A 19,582-nucleotide genomic window follows, 5' to 3' on the forward strand; every position below is an offset into this window, starting at 1 on the left:
GACTTGGGAACGAGCAATGTGGATATTAGGGGAAGAACATTCCAGGGGGACTGGCATGTGCAAATGCCCTGAGGTAGAAGCAAGTTGGAGGAACAGCAGAGAGGCTGTTGGGAACAGGGTGAACGAGAGATAATGGGGTACAGAGGAGAAGGTTGTGTTGGGCCTGATAGGTAATTCTGGGGACACTAACTTTCCCTCAGCTCATTGTGAAGTGTCTTCAGAGCTACTCTGGTCCCATCGCTCTGAAGCCTCTCAGTGTCACATCTGCCTTTCAACTGTGACCACTTGGTTTTCCTTCCTGACCCTGGGATGGGTCAGGTTAGTATCCCTTCTCTCTTGTGTCTTTTCTGATTATTTAGAGGTCATTTGGGTGATGCAACAGAAAGGAGAGAAATAAGATGGAGTTTGAGGATATTCATTGTTCTGTGATACAGTGAACAATGCTTGGGTTCAAATATTCCCGAGGGAATCTCTGGGCGATAAACCCCACTAGGCCTCAGCAACCTGTGAGTACCAACAGGCACAGTAACTTTAAAATCAAACTTAAAACCCAAAGTTGTGGGATCTATGTAACTTTGCTAACCATGGTCAGCCCAATAAACTTTAATTAAAAAAGAAAAAAAAAAGAAAAAGAAAGCCACATTTGTGTCACTTAAAAAAAAAAAAAAGTTGTGGGATCTGTATTTCCCATCTGCATCACAGAAAACCAAACCCCACTTTCAAGATCCCTCACCCCGACCAAGCGTCTCCTGGGGCAACTCTAAGTGGGGTATCCAACGTGTGCTCTTGATTCAAGCAAACTTTTCTGTGACTTTTCTGAAAGGGAATAGTAAGGAAGGGATCTTGGTATCAGAACAGACTGAGCAGAAGAGAAAAATTCAGAAAGGAATAGTATATGAGAAAGGGAGCATTAATCAATAAATGGTGTTGGGAAAACATGGCTAATCACTGGGGAGAGAAGTAGACTCTATAGCCCAAATTAAATAATAACAAGCCAAAATTAAATTTCCATAAAATACGAGAGGAAAATATAAGTGGTTTTATTTTTTTTTAACAACACAGATATGGGGAAAGACTTTCTACATTTTCCAGAAAGTAACCCCACCTCATTATCATCATCTGACACTCGGTGTCAAACACAATTCTAGCGCTTTATCTATGTGAAGTTATTTAATCCTCACAACAACTTTATAGGGATTTATTATTTCTCCCATTTTCAAGATGATAAAATTGAGGCCACAGAGAGGTTAAGTAATGTCCCCAAGGTCCCAACAGGTGGTGGCAGGATTTAAACCAAACAAGTATGACTTCAGGGTCTATACATCTAAATGACTAAACTGCAAAGGAAAGTACTGAGAGACCCGAATACACGAATTAAGAGCAGTATGGGGAAAAAAATCATGTAGAGTAAAAGACAAACGATAGTGGGGAAAAATCATGCCACATATGTAACAGATAAAACATTAATAGCCTTTACAGAATAATTTCTCACAGGTTATTGCCCAGAACACTAGTGCCCTGAACAATGCTAATGGATGTTCTGTGAGGGAAAAAAAAATGGTTTGATGGTCAATTAAGTTTAGGAAATGAGGTGTTAAATCTGACCATGGAAGCCTTTCACCGCCCCTCAGCACACCTATTAATATATCAAAGGGCAATAAAGTTCCCTGAAATACAGTCTAGAAACTGTCATCTTTGTATGTAATGAGTTGCTACAAATCAGGAAGGAAAATATAAATACCCCAATAGGAAAAAACCGATACAAGAGAGAACAGACAATTCAAAAGAAAAAAAGGACAAATAGTTGTTTGCATATGAAAATGTATTCGACCTTGTTAAGAGTCAAAGGAAAATAAAACAATATGGAGGTACTAATGCTCATCTCTTAAATGCACAAACTTGTTTAAAGGGCTTATACTTAGTATGCGACAGTGTGAGGGGGGAATCACTCTTAGGAAGTTAGTGAGAAGTGTAAATGAGTACAAGTTTTGTGGAGAGAGGGAAAATTTCACAATATGTATCCAAGGCCTTAAAAAAATGTACATGACTTGGTCAAGAAAAGTTTGTTAATACAAATTTATCATAAGGAAATAATTGAACAAATGGGCAATTTGTTTATTGTAGCATTATTTATATTAGCAAGTCTATTGACATGAATAAGTTAAAGCTCATTTATACATGATAGTACTACACCTCTTAAAAACCATCATGTTGATCTATTTTATTGTCATGAAACAACATCCAAAATATATGTAGAAAAAAAAGATTACTAAAAAATTTGTAACTACTTTTTCTTTTTAAATGAAAATAAAAAAAAAAACTAAAATCATATGCATTAAAATGTTAATGGTGGTTAGTTTTCTCCAGTGGTGGGATTTGGGATGATTTTTTAAACTTTTTCTTTATCCCTTCCTGCATTGTCTAATTTTTTTATGCTGATTACTCGTACTTTCAAAATAAAAATGGCTATTATCATTTTGAAACATGAATTTTTTTACTCTGAAATACTGAGTCACAGATCAGCAAAATAAGAGGATTTCATTCTTCAATAAATACAGTTCTTCAGTATGCTTGTAAAGTCAGTCGCAACTCAAAGAGAAGGTAAGTAGGACTCGTGAGGCAGAAGAAAAAGAAGCTTAAAAAGTTTGGAGTCTACCGAAATAATAGATATTTATAAAAGGGATATAGAGAAAAAGAGGAATTAACGTTCACTTGGTTTAACTGCTGCATTGAATCATTGGCTTGTCAGAGGAAAAACCTGGACAGCTAGTGGTTCTTCTTGCATCAGGTAGAGAGAAAAGTGGACGTCAAATAGTGCTTGGCAAATGGACCTGCAGAGTCACCCTCGAGCAATTTCTGAAGGGAATCTCAACCCCTTGTCCTGAATATCTGGAGCAGGATCTGGGCCAACTCCTTCCCTTTTTTGACTAACTCCAAATGAACTCCTTATGTGAAATCTGGACCAGTTCCAACACGCCCAGCACTCAGGGTTGTCAGCCAGCTGTTGGAAGCTCACACAGACTAATTTTCTGTTCTCTTAAATGGCACAAAAATACCTTGTTTTACATACACAGGGGAAAATGAATCAGAGGACCTAATTCGCAAATACCCCAAACCTCCTAAAATTAGCCTTAAGACCTGGTCAGGTTATTCACCCATTCATTCTACTGCACTTAACTGTGTTAAGATAGGAAGGGATCACATGGGGAACTGCCCTGTTCATTTATGATATGGAAAGGGAATTCCCCAGCCAGTTCTCCCAGAAAGGACAGGACTTGAATACAAATGAAGAACCGGTCGGTCCCCTTTGGGACTCTCTTACCACTGGCAAAGCTCTCCAAAAGCTCATTGCCCCTCAGGACTCCTGAAGGGGGTGCCTGGGGAAAGGTGCAGGGGCCAGCTCACTGTGGGGGACAAGCTGGCAGGACCCCCATGGGGAGGATGAGACACAAGGCTGTTGGTCTTTGACTAGTTCCTTAAAGAATAATTTTTTTTAAGCTCTCATTTGAGTGACTGAGGAGACACTTCCTTGTACTTATTTGTTATTAGTATCGGAGCTGGGTCTTCATAGGTCTAGTTTTATTTTACTTAGGGGAGGACTTTTCAATACCAATTGAAAATGTAGTTTTCTGTATTTATGTAAAATAGACTCCAGCAGAAAAAATGGATATAGTTTGGCAAGTAGAATATTTGGAGAAGTGTGTTACCCTTATTCTCTATCATCCAGTCTTGTTAAGAGATAGTGTAGTGTAAACAGTTCATGGCAGTAGCCCTACAGTCTCTGTTTCTTTATCCATAAAATATTATCTACTCCACTGGCTTGTTGCAAAGATGAAATGAAACAATGTTTTGGAAGTACACAGTGCTAGCCTGGCACTGACCAAGTAATGGAGACCAGCAATAAACACTACCTAGCAAGCATCTCCACAGAATGCTAAGGTCTTTAGAAAGGCTAGCATTAGAAACTGTGTGTTTTTTAATTGTTTCAAAATATTCTGTCCTTCTAGAAACACCAGTGTTTGCTGTGTTATGGAATAAATTCCTCCACCCCAACCCCTGCTCCATTCAGTTACTACTGCTTGGTCTTTTCCTTCACTACCCCTACCTTCTGAGGGTCAAGGAGTCCAGCTTTGTAAGTGTTGTTGGGCTAGGCCGTCTACTTGAGGCAATTCAGACAGGCTCAGCAACTTCTCCTGTCATGGAGGGATCACCTGGGGTAGTATATGGGAACATGTCATAGGAAGCTCCTGCCCAGCCCCGAAGATTTTGGGGAAGGAGGCATGTTTCTTCAGGCATGTGCTCAAGGCATGTATTCTTTTGACTTGAGCCAGCCAGGCCTCCACCAGACCTCCTAGTACTGGCCACCTACAAATATTTAAGCATAAACTCTCCAGTCTGCCTTGAGTGGAAATAAAAATTCTGAAAAATAACCTTTCCTTTCTCTCAGCCTTCTCGTCATAACAACTCTTAATTTTTCTGTAGACAAAGTAGACACTTCTGCCCACTAGGGGAAAGGTCAGGTAGTGCTGGAAAGCAAGGAAATAACAATGATCAATATTTCAAGATCTTATCTTCCACACTTGCAATGAAAGCTTTTTCTTCTGTGTAGTTATTGGGAGTGCAAGGAAAATATTATAATAGAGATAATTGGGGGGTGTGGTGCCTCCCTGGGAATTTCTCTGGATGGAGGATATTAAATTAGGAAGACAAAGAGTTCCTGTGAGGCCCTGGGAGTGGGGGGTGGGCGTGGGGTACGGGGAGGAGACTAGTGGCCGCTGCAGCACTCTGGCTCTCTCCATGTGCTCAGTGTCCCCAGCATAATTTCATGCTCAGTTCTTTTGCCTTTCTTCTCCCTGAAGCCCAGCCAGGAAATCACAAACACTGAGATAAATGGTTTTAAGTGAGACTCTAGAGCTATCTCATTCTAAATGCAAGTGAACAAACTAAGCAGTGATGAAGAAGTCCTGTCCTTTAAGACTGGACCTGTCTTCACCTTTTCTCCCTGATTCATGGATTAAAGTGGAATTTTCCAGGAAGATTTGATCTGGGAGGAATCCTTCTCTTGGGTCTACAAGTTCTCTTTACGAAGCAAGAAAATCGCACCCTCTGACCATTTGTGGGCAGTCTCTGCCCACTCCACCAACTGTCAGACCTAAATTAAGGAGTGTAATAGCATCCTCACAGAAAAGACCTCCAATTAGTGTGGTTTTTCACACTGTGACAAGTCACATAAGCATCACAGGCTTATTAATAAAGTGTATATAAGGATTTGGGTTCTCATATTTTTATTAAATAATATTATTAGTATAAAAGGAATTTTGGTGTATGATTTTCCTGAGCAAGTCACTTGACAACCCCTGTATGCCTCAATTTTTCCACCTAAGAAATGATGCATTGTACAATTTTTTATGCCCTTTCCAGCATTAACACTATTCTTTTAAGAAATATTCTACAGCGGTTAAAAACCTTATGTTGGGTGGTATAGACAAAATGTTTCCATTTACCAAAAAGCGCCAATTGACAAAATTTTATCTACTAGAGTATTTCATGTTCATTTTGTAGATAAGAGTGAGTGTATTTGTTAAAGGTTAGAACCTACTTGAATAGCTTTTTGAGTGCCTGGTAATTTTGACCTTTATAAGTAAATGTGAGAGAGTTTAATCTCAAAAATGCTGTCACAGGGACAACATACAAAATAAGTGACACTGGAAGGTCTGACCCCAGAAATGATGACAGGAGTGAACGTGTGGTAATGACCCTTCATTAGTTAGGCACAGAATGGAAGGTCCTGAAAGAGAACACTGAGAGGCAGGACATGATACACGAGATTTAGGAGAACCTTTGAGTAACCAAGACTTTACAAACTATCAGGAGTGAAGGAGCTCCAGCCCATGAGGGCAGGCACCAGATTCATTTCCCAGCCACTCCTTCAGGGTTACTTCTTCTGTAGACAGGCAATCACTGCTGTTGTCAGAGAAATGGGAGGGTGCAGGGGCAGGATGCTTTGGTGTTGTGAAGTAAATACTTAAAAAACACAGGTTTCTGAAAGGGGGGGGGGCGTCATTATTTATTTTGATTGGCTTATTCTTCCCATTCAGCAAAACTTGCCAAGAGAATCTACTACCCAGTTTCTTTATGTCACTTGGAGTCAAAGGACGGATTAGAGATAGAAACACCGATCTCAGTTCTCAGACGTTTATGGGCCTCCTCTGTCTGTGGTACGACCAGTGTTGTCTTGGGTGGGCCCGTTAGAACATACCAGTCAGAGGGCAGCCAGTATTTAGACAGTGCACAGTCATGTGCATCACAAGCAGCAACGTCAGTGGAACTTGGAAGCAAAGACATCTATGCTCATAGGTTCCACGTGGTTTGATGGGGCCCCATTGTTCCCCTTAATACCTCTGAGGCTTTTAAATGTCAGGGAGTCTGCAATTCGTTTTCTTCCTTTTGTATCGGCAGACAAATATTTCTTTCCTTATCCTGGAATACCCTAAAGAAGAATAGCAATTTGGTGCCCATTCTCACCTCAGACTTACCTTTATTTCAGATACAAAACAGGATGTTTTAGATCCCATCCTGGAGTTGAACCTGCAGTTGGCCTTCGTGACAAACTTCACTCATGTGATTTTCATACCAATACACCATTCTTTGGCCTGTTGCTATAATGGGCTTATAGGAATCACTTACTTTCATCCCTATGAAATATTTTCCTGTCTTTATTGCTGAAACCAGGGCTTGTCCCACTGTATGGCTTTGATGATTTTTCTACTAGTATTTCTTGAAATAAAAGACAGCTAAATCTTCTGGAAATGTAATGCTACACCATGGCAACTCTTTTAAAGCTTTCGATGGGAGTAATTGGTGGGATATTGAAGACACGTAATCATCACCATTATCATCACCAAAAACAATAAATACCTCCAGATTGTACAATGTAAATCATATTTTGCCTGCAGGGAGTTTACAATCTAGCACACAACTATTTATTTAGCTTAAGCTAAATAAACAAACAAACTAGTACCAAATAATCATAATGATTAAATACTGTCACTGTGGCCCTGGGTATAGGAGTAATCGGGTAGAATTCTATCTCTACGCAGTCCACACACATGGATGTCAATTGCAGATTTTCCTAGGTTCAGATTACCAAATGGTTAGAATGCATTTAAAATTAAGCGACCATCATCTTAAGAGAGACTGCTACAAACACAGCCTGTTATAAATGAATCTCATGGTAACCACAAAACAGAAACCTATAACAGATAGACAAAAGAGTACAGAAAAAGGAACCCAAACAAATCACCAAAGAAACTCATTAGTGTACATGAGAAGAGAGCAAGAGAAGAAAGGAACAGAGGAGACCTACAAAAACAACCAGAAAACAATGAATAAAATGACAATGAGTACATACCTAGTCATAATTACTTTAAATTTAAATGTAATGAATACTCCAATAAAAGACATAGTGTGGCTGAATGGATAAACGACAACAACAAAAAAGACCCACACATATGCTGCCCCACTTCTGAAGAGACCTACTTCAGATTAAAAGACAGACTGAAGAGATGTAAAGAGATGGAAAAATATATTTTTTATAAATGGAAATGTAAAGAAAACTGAGGTAGCAATGCTTGTATCAGACAAAAGAGACTTTAAAGCAAAGACTGTAACATGACACAGAGAAGGACATTACATAATGATAAAGGGATCAATTCAACAAGAGGATATGACACTTGTAAAAATCTACACATCCAACGTAGGAACACCTAAATACCTACAGCAAATATTAACAGATAGAAAGGGAGAGATCAACAATAACACAATATAGTTGCAGACTTTAATATCAACTGACATCAACGGATGGCTCATCCAGTCAGAAAATCAACAAGAACACAGTGGCCTTAAATGACAAATTCAATCAGATGAACCTAATAGATATCTATAGAATATTCCACCCAAAATCAGCAGAATACACATTGTTTTTAAGTGTACATGAAACATTTTCCAGGGTAGACCACATGTTAGGTCACCAAAAAAATAAGTCTCAGTAAACTTAAAAAGATTGAAATCCTATCAAACATCTGTGATTACAACAATATAAAACTAGAAATAAATTACAAGAAGAAAACTGGAAAAAACACAGCCACATGGGGGTTAAACAATCAAAGGTTTAATGAAGAAATCAAGGAGGAAATAAAAAAATACCTTGGAGCAAATGAAAATGGAAACACAATGATCCAAAATCTTTGTGCTTTTACTGTTCTAAGAAGGAAATTCATAGCAATACAGGCCTACCTCAAAAAATAAAAAAAAAAATCAAATAAACAGTCTAAACTTACTCTTAAAGGAACTAGAAAAATAAAAACAAACAAGACCCAAAGTGAGTAGAAGGCAGGAAATAATAAAGATCTGAGTAGAAATAAATGAAATAGAGAATGAAAAAGAGTAGAAAAGATCAACAAAACTAAGAGCTGTTTCTTTTAAAAAATAAGCAAAAGCAGATAATCTTTAGCCAGATTCATCAAGAAAAAGTGAGAGGGCCCAAATAAATAAAACCAGAAATGAAAGAGAAGTGATAACCAACACCACAGGAATACAAACGATTATCAGAGAATACTATGAACATACACCAACAAATTGGACAACCTAGAAGAAACCAATTCCTAGAAACATATAATCTTCCCAGACTGAATCAAGAAGGAACATAAAATCTGAACAGACAGATTACTAGAAACAAAATTGAATTAAATTTTGAAAAAAAAAAAAGCCTCTCAACAAACAAAAGTCCAGGACTAGATGGCTTCACAGGTGAATTCAACCAAGCATTCAAATGAGAATTAATACCTATCTTCTCAAACTATTCCAAAAAACTGAAGACGGGGGAAAGCTTCCAAACTCATTTTATGAGGCCAGCATTACCCTGATACCAAAACCAGACAAAGACACTACAAAGAAAGAAAACTATAGGCTAATATCCGTGATAAACATAAATGTAAAAATCCTCAACAAAATATCAGCAAATCAAATTCAGCAATACATTAAAAGGATCATACAACGTGACCAAGTGGGATTTATTCCAGCAATTCAAGATTGTTCAATATCCACAGATCAATCAACGTTAACAAAATGAAGGATAAAAATTATATGATCATATCAATAAATGCAGAAAAAGCATCTGATGAAATTCAATATCCATTTTTGATAAAAACTCTCGGCAAAGTGGGACTAGAAGGAACCTACCTCAACATAATAAAGGCCATATATGACATATGGCAGCTAACATAGTACTCAGCAGTGAAACGCTGCAAACTTTTTATCTAAGATCAGGAGCGGGACAGGAGGTCCACTCTTATTCCTCTTATTCATCGTAGTATGGGGAGCCCTAGACACAACAATCAGATAAGAAAAAGAAATAAAAGGTATCCAAATTGGAAAGGAAAAAATAAAATTGTCACTATTTGCAGATGACATAGTATTATATATAGAAAACCCTAGAGTCCACCAAAAAACTGTTAGAACAAATAAATGAATTAAGTAAAGTTGCAGAATACAAAATTAATATTCAGAAATTGGTTGCATTTCTAAACATAAAATAACAAACTATCCCTTTCTGATAAAGAGAAATTAAGAAAACAATCCCATTTATTAATACAACTGCATCAAAAAGAATAAACACCTAGGAATAAATTTAACCAAGGAGGTAAAAAATAAGTGTACTCTGAAAACTGTCAGATATTAATGAAAGAAGTTGAAGAAGACCACCCAACATGGAAGGGCATACCATATTTGTTGATTGGAAGAATTAATATCATTAAATGTCCATTCTACCCAAAGCAATCTACAGATTCAATGCAATCCCTATTAAAATACCAAAGACATTTTCAAAGAACTAGAAAAAATATTCTTAAAACGTATATGGAACCACAAAGACCCTCAATAGCTAAAGGCATCTTGAGAAAGAAGAACAAAGTTGGAATTATCACACTCCCTGATTACAAACTATAATATAGAGTTATAATAATCAAAACCGTATAGTACTGGCATAAAAACAGACACATAGACCAATGGCACAGAATGGAGAGCCCAGAAATAAACCTACGCATATATGGTCAATTAACCCATGACAAAGAAGAATATAGAATGGAGTAAAGATAGTCTCTTTAATAAATGGTGCTGGGAAAACTGGACAAATACATGCAAAAAAAAATGAAACTAGATCATTTTCTTATACCACATACAAAAATAAACTCAAAATAGATGAAACCTGAAATCATAAACTCCTACAAGAAAGCATAGAAACATAGGCAGTAAACTCTTTGACATCAGTCCTAATAATAATTTTTTGGATATGTATCCTTGGGCAAGGGCAACAAAAGTAAAAAATTTTTAAATGAGGCTACATCAAACTAAAAAGCTTTTGTATAGTGAAGGAAACCATCAATAAGAAGAAAAGACAACCTACAGAATGGGAGAAGCTATTTGCAAATGATATATCTGACAAGAGGTTAATGTCCAATATATATACATACAACTCAACATTGTAAAAACAAACAATCCACTTTAAAAAAAAATTAGCAGAGGCCCTGAATAGACATTTCTTCAAAGAGGACATACATATGGCCAACAGACACATGAAAAGATGCTCAACATCACTAATCATCATGGAAATGCAAATCAAAACTACAATGAGATATCACCTCACATCTGTCAGAATGGCTGTTATGAAAAAGACAACCAATAACTAGTGTTGGCGAGGATGTGGAGAAAAGGGGACTCTCGTGAACTGTTGATGAGATTATAAATTAGTGCAGCCAGTATGGAAAACAGTATATAGATTCCTCAAAAAATTAAAAACAGAACTATTTTTAATAGAACTAATATTACCCAGCAATTCTACTTTGGGGTATTTATCCAAAAAACCAAAGCTACGCATTCAAAAGATACATGCACTCCTATGTTCACTGCAGATAGTTTACAATAGCCAAGATATGGAAGCTACTTAAGTGTCCATTGACAGACAAATGAATAAAGAAGATGTTGTACATATACACTGAAATTTTACTTAGCCATAAAATGAATGAAATCTTGCCATTTGTAACAACATGGATGGACCTAGAGGGTAAGTGAAATGCTAAGTGAAATAAGTCAGACAGAGAAAGACAAATACCATGTGATTTCACATATATGGAGTCTAAAAAACAAAACAAATGAACAAACAAATGAAACAAACAAACTCATAGATACAGAGAATAAACTGATGGTTACCAGAGGGGAGGTGGGTGGCAGAGGGGTGGAAAAAGGGAAAGGGATTAAGAAATACAAACTTTCTGTTTTAAAATAAGTTGTGGGTATATAATATACAGCATAGGAGATATATCAATAGTATCATAATCACTATGTATGGTGACGTATGGTTACTAGACTGCATTGTAAGGTATATAAATGTTGAATTTCTATGTTGTACACCTGAAACTAATATAATACTGTATGTCAATTATAATTAAAATAAATTTAAAAAATCCAAAACTTAAAAAGATTACCAAATGGAAGCAGTAAAAATTAGTCCCTGAAAAGAAAAATAATGTTCATCACCAATTTACAGAGATGGTATAACCTCCTTTTATTAAAATTCAAATTTCAAGGTATGGATTCTGGTCTAATACTTTTAATAGTTTTGTCCCTTATGTATCCCACTCTTCCCTTAAAATCAGACTGAGGTCCATTAAAACCAGGTTACAATGAGCTAGTATTTTTATTTTATTCCTTCCCATGGGAACAATGTGTCCAAGCAGCCATCTGCATAATTTAAGGCAAGTGATCCTTCCAACAAGCCCACATCTATCTCCTCCAAGAAGGCAAGAGCTACATAAATCCTTTTCTTGAAGATCTGGTGAGCATTATGTGTTTGTTTGTGACATGAATAAACTATATGACTGAAGCCCAGCGAAGCACACTATAAATGAATTTAAATAGACCAGTTGTAAGAATAGAATTTTTCGGATTATCAAATTTATGTTTGCTTCCTGCTGCTGCTTGGACTTATTATTGACTGGCCTTAGGGTCACATGTAGGCATTTATCCCAGGGCTTCTGTTCACTTGAACTACACACAATTCTGCATTCTGTCTCTGCCTGCAGACTTTTCATTACTTGGCTTGGAACTCATTGTAAAGAAGAAACTCTAGGTCACAGACCAAAAAAGCATAGCAAGGATTCTTTTTTTTTTTTTTCCCCTAAATATCAAGAAGGAGAGAGGAAATTCCTGAATCTAAGTGCCAGGGTCTAAAAGTCAGAGTGGATTTTCCGAGGTCTATTTATAGTAGTTTAATCCAATCATGGGAACTTAAGATTGTGTAGTCATAAGTGTCTGAAAAATGAAAGCAAAACAAAACATTTTTCCACATGGAAGACTAGAAGGTAAATCTATTTAATGTAAGAAGCATACTTTCTTTTTTCTCTGAATCACACACCTATCTCTCTCTTCCATTCTGACAGTGGTTTATCAATCTAAATTTTATTCGAGAGCCCAGGAGTTACCTACCATGATATCTGCCAAATGGCTAGAAGTATCTTAGTTATACTCAATTTTCACTTGATAGTCTATTTTGTATTCATTAATTTCCATGACTTTTTTTTTGTGGCAGCAGTGATGAGACCATTAGATAGCTGCTGTCATCTTTCAAACGTATAATAGGACATCCAGAAAGAGTCTGAAGGAGTGTACCCAAGTAGCTAGACCTATATGAAGAGACAGGTAAATGTCACAATATTTTACTTTCAATTTTTCTGCTTCATGCTAACAAGCTCCATCTGCTTTCTCCCCTCTGTGAAGAAGGGTTTTTACCCCCTCTGGGACTCCTGTGTGCATGGGGCAGGGTGGGGTTGGCACCTGAGACCAAACAGAGGCACAGCTGATGGAAAGCAAGCACTATTTTGGCACGAGGGGAGGTATTTTCATCATCTGTCAAATCCCTCTTCTGTCTCCTCTTTGCCTCCTTGCACTTGTGGGTGCCCTTCCAGGGGACTGGCACTGCTTGCTATCCATTTTCTACCTAAAGGGAGGCAAGAGCATAAAAAGGACTTGAAAGCTCACAGGGGATTTTTCTTTGTAGCAGTAATTTTAATTAAGAAGGGGAAGTTTTTGAAATGGGTGAGTTTCTTAAGGCCTGCTGCTGGCAGTTTGCCTAGAAACTAGTCTTTCCTGCTCCACATCATGGTGTAGCCCCTCCTGGGGAGCAGAACGGAAACAATACGACCCAGAGAGAGATTGACAGCCAGCGAGCCTGCTGTGGTTACTGCAGCCTGGGGCCAGTGCTCCACAGTCAGTGAGATCATTGACTTAGCAGTTGTTTGGCTAGTTTGTGGTCTTAAAGAACAGGAAGACCTTACACTCATTTTAAGGGAGCAGGTGCCAAAGAACAATTGCCACCTTGAGAAATGGATGCAACAAAGAGCACAGTTAGGGGCACAGATTAACATCCCTCCTCGGGTGATGGTTGCACAGGAGAAATTGAGCCAAGTGAACCCAAATGAAAGATATCAACGGCCAAATGTGTGAGATTAAAACAGAGGAAGTTACTGGTTTTCCTAACTAGGCTGAGATATTTCTCCAACCTAGCCGTGTAATTTAGGCAGGATTATGCAACTACAAAGACACACAGAGAGATGGGAAACAATATCAGCCAAACCAGGTACGTAGTACAGAAACTTAAACTAATGCAGGGTGAGTGTGAGAAAATCCTATAGGCGGTATCATTTGGGAGGCAGGGTGATTGTGTGCCCCCAAAGAGCAGCTGATGCCCAAAGACCCACAAGCTGCAGATAACTCTCAGCAGACAGTAACTCTGGTGTTAAACATTTGTGATAGTTTTGTGCGTATCAATTTAATACAACTGTAGCTCAAGGATGGAAAATACATGATCTGTATCTCCCTGCTCCCATGTTCAGAGCCCTCTGTGAGCACCCCTTCCAGACCACGCTGCTGCCATGCTGGCAAACGGTCTCAGAGCCATGCTCAACACAGGATTCAGCGTGAGCAGGGCTGCTGTGGCAGGGGAGATGTATCTGTGTGTGAATATAAATATATGTATGTATGTGTATGTGTGTGTGTACGTGTGTATATATATATATAAATATATGTGTGTGCATATAAATATATACATGTGTATGTGTGTGTATATGTGTGTGTCTGTGTGTGTATATATAAATATGTGTGTGTGTCTGTGTGTGTATATATATAAATATGTGTGTGTGTGTCTGTGTGTGTATATATAAATACATGTGTATGTGTGTGTGTGTGTGTCTGTGTGTGTATATATATAAATATATGGGTGTGTGTGTGTCTCCAAGTGCGCACATAGTTGGTACCCTAGCAGTCCATGGATGCCTGACGAGTACCGAGGTCTTCTTTATCTCATCAGGGCAAGGAAGGCAACTCCGTCAGGGGGTTACAGCCAGCATCAGAGTGTGTGTCTTGTCATCTCAGACTGTGTTCTGGAGAAAGGCCCAGAGGGATTTGTCTTTTAAGGGGCCAGCTTGGACACTGCCAAGATCTGCGAGGCATTTAAGATACAATCTTCACTTACACACATTCCCCACCAAACCCTTCCAATCGTGCTCACCCACCCAGGCTTCCACACTCTCTCAATTCAAATATGGTGTCTGCCTATGTTCAAACGCTGCATTGTGACAAAAATGAATCCTCTTTTTATAATTCAAGGCCTACAGGCTATAGTTACTTTTAGAGAACTGCCTGGTGGCCGAGAGAGAAATATTTGTTATCAGGCGGCTTTTATGAGGGGTTTTTCTCTGAGGACCATTACCAATATGAAAGACAGTTTGGGGAATAAAATCAATAATGTTGTAAAGATTTTGTAGGGTGTCAGATGGGTACTTGTCTTATTAGGGAGACCACTTTATGGATGGTGTAGAAGCCTGACCACAGCACTGTACATCTGAACCTGAAGCTGAATAATACTGAATGTCAACTATAATTTAATACATAGTCACAGGATGTGGAGTACAGCATAGGGAATAGAGTCAATGGAATTGTAACAGCTATACGATGTCAGAGGGATAGTAGATTGGGGGGAGGGCGGTTATCACTTTGAGAGGGGTGTGTCTAACTATTACATTGTTTTGTACACCTGAAACTAATTAAAAAAACAATAAAAAATAAAATAAAAATAAGTAAATCTGAAACAGGCCACACCTAAACTAGCCCACGGTACACGTGTCTATTGTACCCTTCCTTTTGGGTATTACTGACTCTAGGCGATCTCTTCAAATCTCTGGGCCATGCTTTTTCCTCTCTGTAATAGTACAAGAACTCACTGACATAATAGAAAATAGCCACAAATCTGCATTTATGTCACGGGCCAAAAAGGGTCAAAGTAACGTTGCTTTTGGCTGTGCTAAAATAATTATCTACGTTTACTCTTTCTTTCCCAGCATCTGTGCCTTCCCTGTTACACTCTAGTTGTTGAAGGAACTGGCTCCTTGCAATGATTCCTCAAGCCAGAGCTCTTCTCTGTGCTGCCTCTCCTATCCATTTTTCTACTTGACACCGCCTGGGGTAGGGAGGAGGAACAGGCCAGGGTGTGTCTGTTCCAGGGTTATTGTTAGTACAGTCTGTGTCAGCAGGGGCTTCGAGTCAGCTTGTTTGTCACATGTCACCGAGCTTCACTGGGGCAACTGCTGGGATAATAGCCACCTCATCCCGCTACAAAGAAAGCTGGAACCCTCAGGGAGCTGAGTGCCTCTTCTTTATCATGTCCCGGTACCTGGAACTAGGCGTTTACATCCCAAGTCAGCCTAGCCTTTATCTAAATACACTCTATATTTAAAAAAAAAAAAAGAAGAAGAAGAACAAGAAAGACTTGACGGATTAACACCAGTGAACAGCTGGAAACTTGTTAAGAGATTTTTTTTCCTCCTGACACATTTCAGAGTTTAGGAAAACCTAGAAATGAAACGCCTAAAAAAAGCTGGTTTCTCTCTCTATTTCCAAATCATTTTTGTATCTTTAAAAATATGTGTGTGTAATCTTCAGGGGAGGAAGGAGAAGAATATATGTACATGCTGACTGCTGACTTCCTATTTCTAAATATAGTATTTTAATACCTATAAGTTATACTTGCTATTTTGAAATTATATACCAGAAGACATTGTTTTAAAACAAAGCAATTCTGAATCCCTTCCCAACCCCCTTTTCTCATCCATTTTTATCTTTCCTAAAGTGTGGGGACCAGAACAGGGATTCAGTTTTTTCTGGAGGCTGGGCTAAAGTTTACCTTTGCCCTATTTGTGTGTAGCAAGTCAAATGTGCTAAACGAATGTTTAGTATAAACTCAGTTTCAGGATGGTTACAATATTTATTTAAGAAAGTGCTTTCATCACATTTTAAACTCTTTTAAGTTATTTGTCTGAAGACAAACCATTAGTGCACAAATTACAAAGCAGTAGTTTAGATATGACAGATATTTTTTAGGGCTTACTTGAAAGCACAAGAGAAAATGATGCAATCAAGAAACTCAGTAAACACGAGCTTTATGATGCTGCTGCCAGCGTAACTTAGCATAATATTTTACAACAAACATTTTTTATGAATAGAAACAGTCTATTCTAAAATAATAAAAAGTATAGTACAGTAAATACATAAACCAGTAATATAACTGCTATTATCATTATCAAGTAGTATGTACTGTATATAATTATATGTTGTGCTTTTATACAACTGGCAGCATACATAGGTTTGTTTACACCAGCGTCACTACAAATGCACGAGCAATGCATTGCACCATGATGTGAGGTCACTGCTCTGACATCACTAGGTAATAGGAATTTTTCAGCTCCTTTATAATGTTATGGGACCATCGTTTATATGTGGTCTGTGGTTGTCCCAAACGTCATTATGCAACACATGGCTGTATTTTATGAGGTCATCATTTCAAAGTGCAGTAGTGCTATAAGAAATGTAACTTACTGCTGAAGCACATAGACTTTGGAATCAGACAGACCTGCATGCAAATTAAGGTTTGTGATTCATTAGTGCTGCCCTTGTGGGTTAATTACTTAACCTCTACCCCACTGTGCAATGAGGACAATATCCACCTCCTAGAGATGTTGCAAGGATTACGTGAGCTATAGCATGAAAAATCCCCAACACAGTACTCAGTGTCTACTAAGCACTCAGTAAATGTAGGTGATGATAATAATGATGATTACTTAAGATAATGTTCCCCAAAATATACTCTACTCAACCATAGTGTACTTGGAAGGATGAATAGGTGTACTGTGAAAAAAAAATTTTAGAGTCCCAGAGAACCTTGATATCCCGGGGATCTGGGGGGTTGTGCAGTAAAGAAACAAGTGGCGTTTTGGTTAATCCAGCTTTTCCCAAATTTATTTGAAGACAATCTTTCTTTTTTCTTCCTTCTTGGAATACCTATTGACATCGGTGGATCACTAGTGTCCCCCAGAACACTGTTTGGACGATGCTGGATTATAAAAATAATTATCAGTTGCATGACTCATTAAAAATCGATCACCATAAAGCAAAACAAGAGTTAACTAGAAAGAAGCTTCAGTGTAAAACTGGCCTCAGTGAATATTGGCCCAGTGCTGCAGTTGGCTCTTGGCCTGTCTGGAGTCTGGGAGCAGAGCAGATCCTCCTCTCGGCCATCTGCTGCGAAGGGCAATTCACAGTGCAGCAGGGCAGGCTTTTAAATGCTGAATCAGAATTGACTGTTCCAACTGCTGGCCTCACTTTTAAACAGAAGCCACCCAGAGCTCCCTGCGGCAGCTCAGCGCCCTGAAGAAAAAACCCGGAGCTCTGCGCTGTCCTAAGACCACCCAGGCCAAACCTTGACTTTCTTTTCCAGCCAGGACTGGCCCCATATATTTTATACTTTTGTTTATTTGAGTTCATTTTGTAGGAAACTACGTGAAGTATAAACTATACTGGCCTATGCTGGTCTCAGGGTAGGAGAAGCTCCACACAGTGATGCTTTTCAAAAGGAAAATTACAACTCGTCAAAGAATATACGATTGATTGCTAAAGCACCATGACTCAAAGACACCTGGGATCTGATGGCTACCCCTCTTAATAACAGCTGGCTATTCATGCTAGGAACTTTTTTTTTTTTTTTTTTTTTTTTAAAGTAGGTGGAACGAAACTGAGGTAGGAGATCCACAAGCCAGAGTAAAAATAAATGTCATGTTTTTGGAAGGAAAATGTATGTATTTTGGGCATAATATTGAATTGATGTTTAGCATACTATTGAGTTGATATATTAATAATTGAGTTGATGGAACGGAATTTACAAGGGAAAGAGATACCAGATTACTTTTGTGATGAGATAGTCTGTGTATTTTGACACTAAGAACACAAATTAACCTAATGCTTTATGAATCGCGATGCAGCACAGACAAACGTGGAATACTTACAATTCACTTTATGAAGTGAGCAAAACTAAAAAAGTATAATGCAAAATTTTAACAAAGATTACAAAAACAGATCCTCCCCCAAAACAGTTACAACCAAAACGCTTCGGAGACAACTGACACTGACTTAAGGATACAAATTTAAAATGCACTGCAATGCTAAGAAATCAAACTCAGCAGCGTCTGAAAAGAAGACTACAGCGTGAACATGCAAAGCGTTCCCATAGGAATGCAAGGAACGGTGTAGTAATAGAAAATCTATCCATAAAACACATAATTTCAATAAGTCAAAAGAGAAAAAATATATAATCATCTTAGCAGATGATACCCATTGATGATTTAAAATATACTAAAGTGGGGCTACAGAACAGTTCCTTAGTAATACTTAGTAGAGATACTTGATGAAGACACAGCAGGGCTTTTCCATTAGAACTGGAAATAGGATAAAGATGTCCAGTATTACTTTTACTATTTTCCTGTAAGTTTTATCCATTGAAATAAGACAGGAAACCTACAAATAACAATGTGATAATTAATTTTATGTGTCAACTTGGCTAGGCTGGTGTTGAGAGGTTTGGTCAAACAGCAATTCTGCTGTTGCTGCGAAGATATTTTTTTAGACGTGACTAACATTTAAACCAGTAGACTTTGAGTAAAGCAGATTATTCCTCACACTCCTCCCATCAGGAGAAGGCCTTAAGAGGAAAAGACTGTGGTCCCGGAGGGAGAAAGAATTCTGCCTCCAAACTGTCTTTGAACTTGAGACTACAACATCAATTCTTCCCTGGGTCTCCAGCCTGCTAGCCTAACCTGCAGATTTCACATTAACACACCCACCAACGTGTTAGCCAATTCCTTAAAATAAGTCTCTCTATATAGTATACATACATATTCTATTGGTTCTATTTCTCTGGAGAACCCTAACATAAATAACAACAGCTGACACCTACTGAAGGCTTTCCAGGCAATGTTTTAAGGGCTACATATACACGTATTAAGTCATTCAATCTTTACAATAATTTTAAAGGTAGCGCGATTTTTGTCTGTATTAGAAACAAATCAGAATGAAATTCTCTGAGGACTCATAGGAACGTTCTGGGCTAATTAAAGGATAAAAACCCAAAGCCTCAGTGCCTGCA

Source organism: Rhinolophus ferrumequinum, chromosome 10, assembly GCF_004115265.2.
Source record: "Rhinolophus ferrumequinum isolate MPI-CBG mRhiFer1 chromosome 10, mRhiFer1_v1.p, whole genome shotgun sequence".
NCBI classification, from domain to species: domain Eukaryota; kingdom Metazoa; phylum Chordata; class Mammalia; order Chiroptera; family Rhinolophidae; genus Rhinolophus; species Rhinolophus ferrumequinum.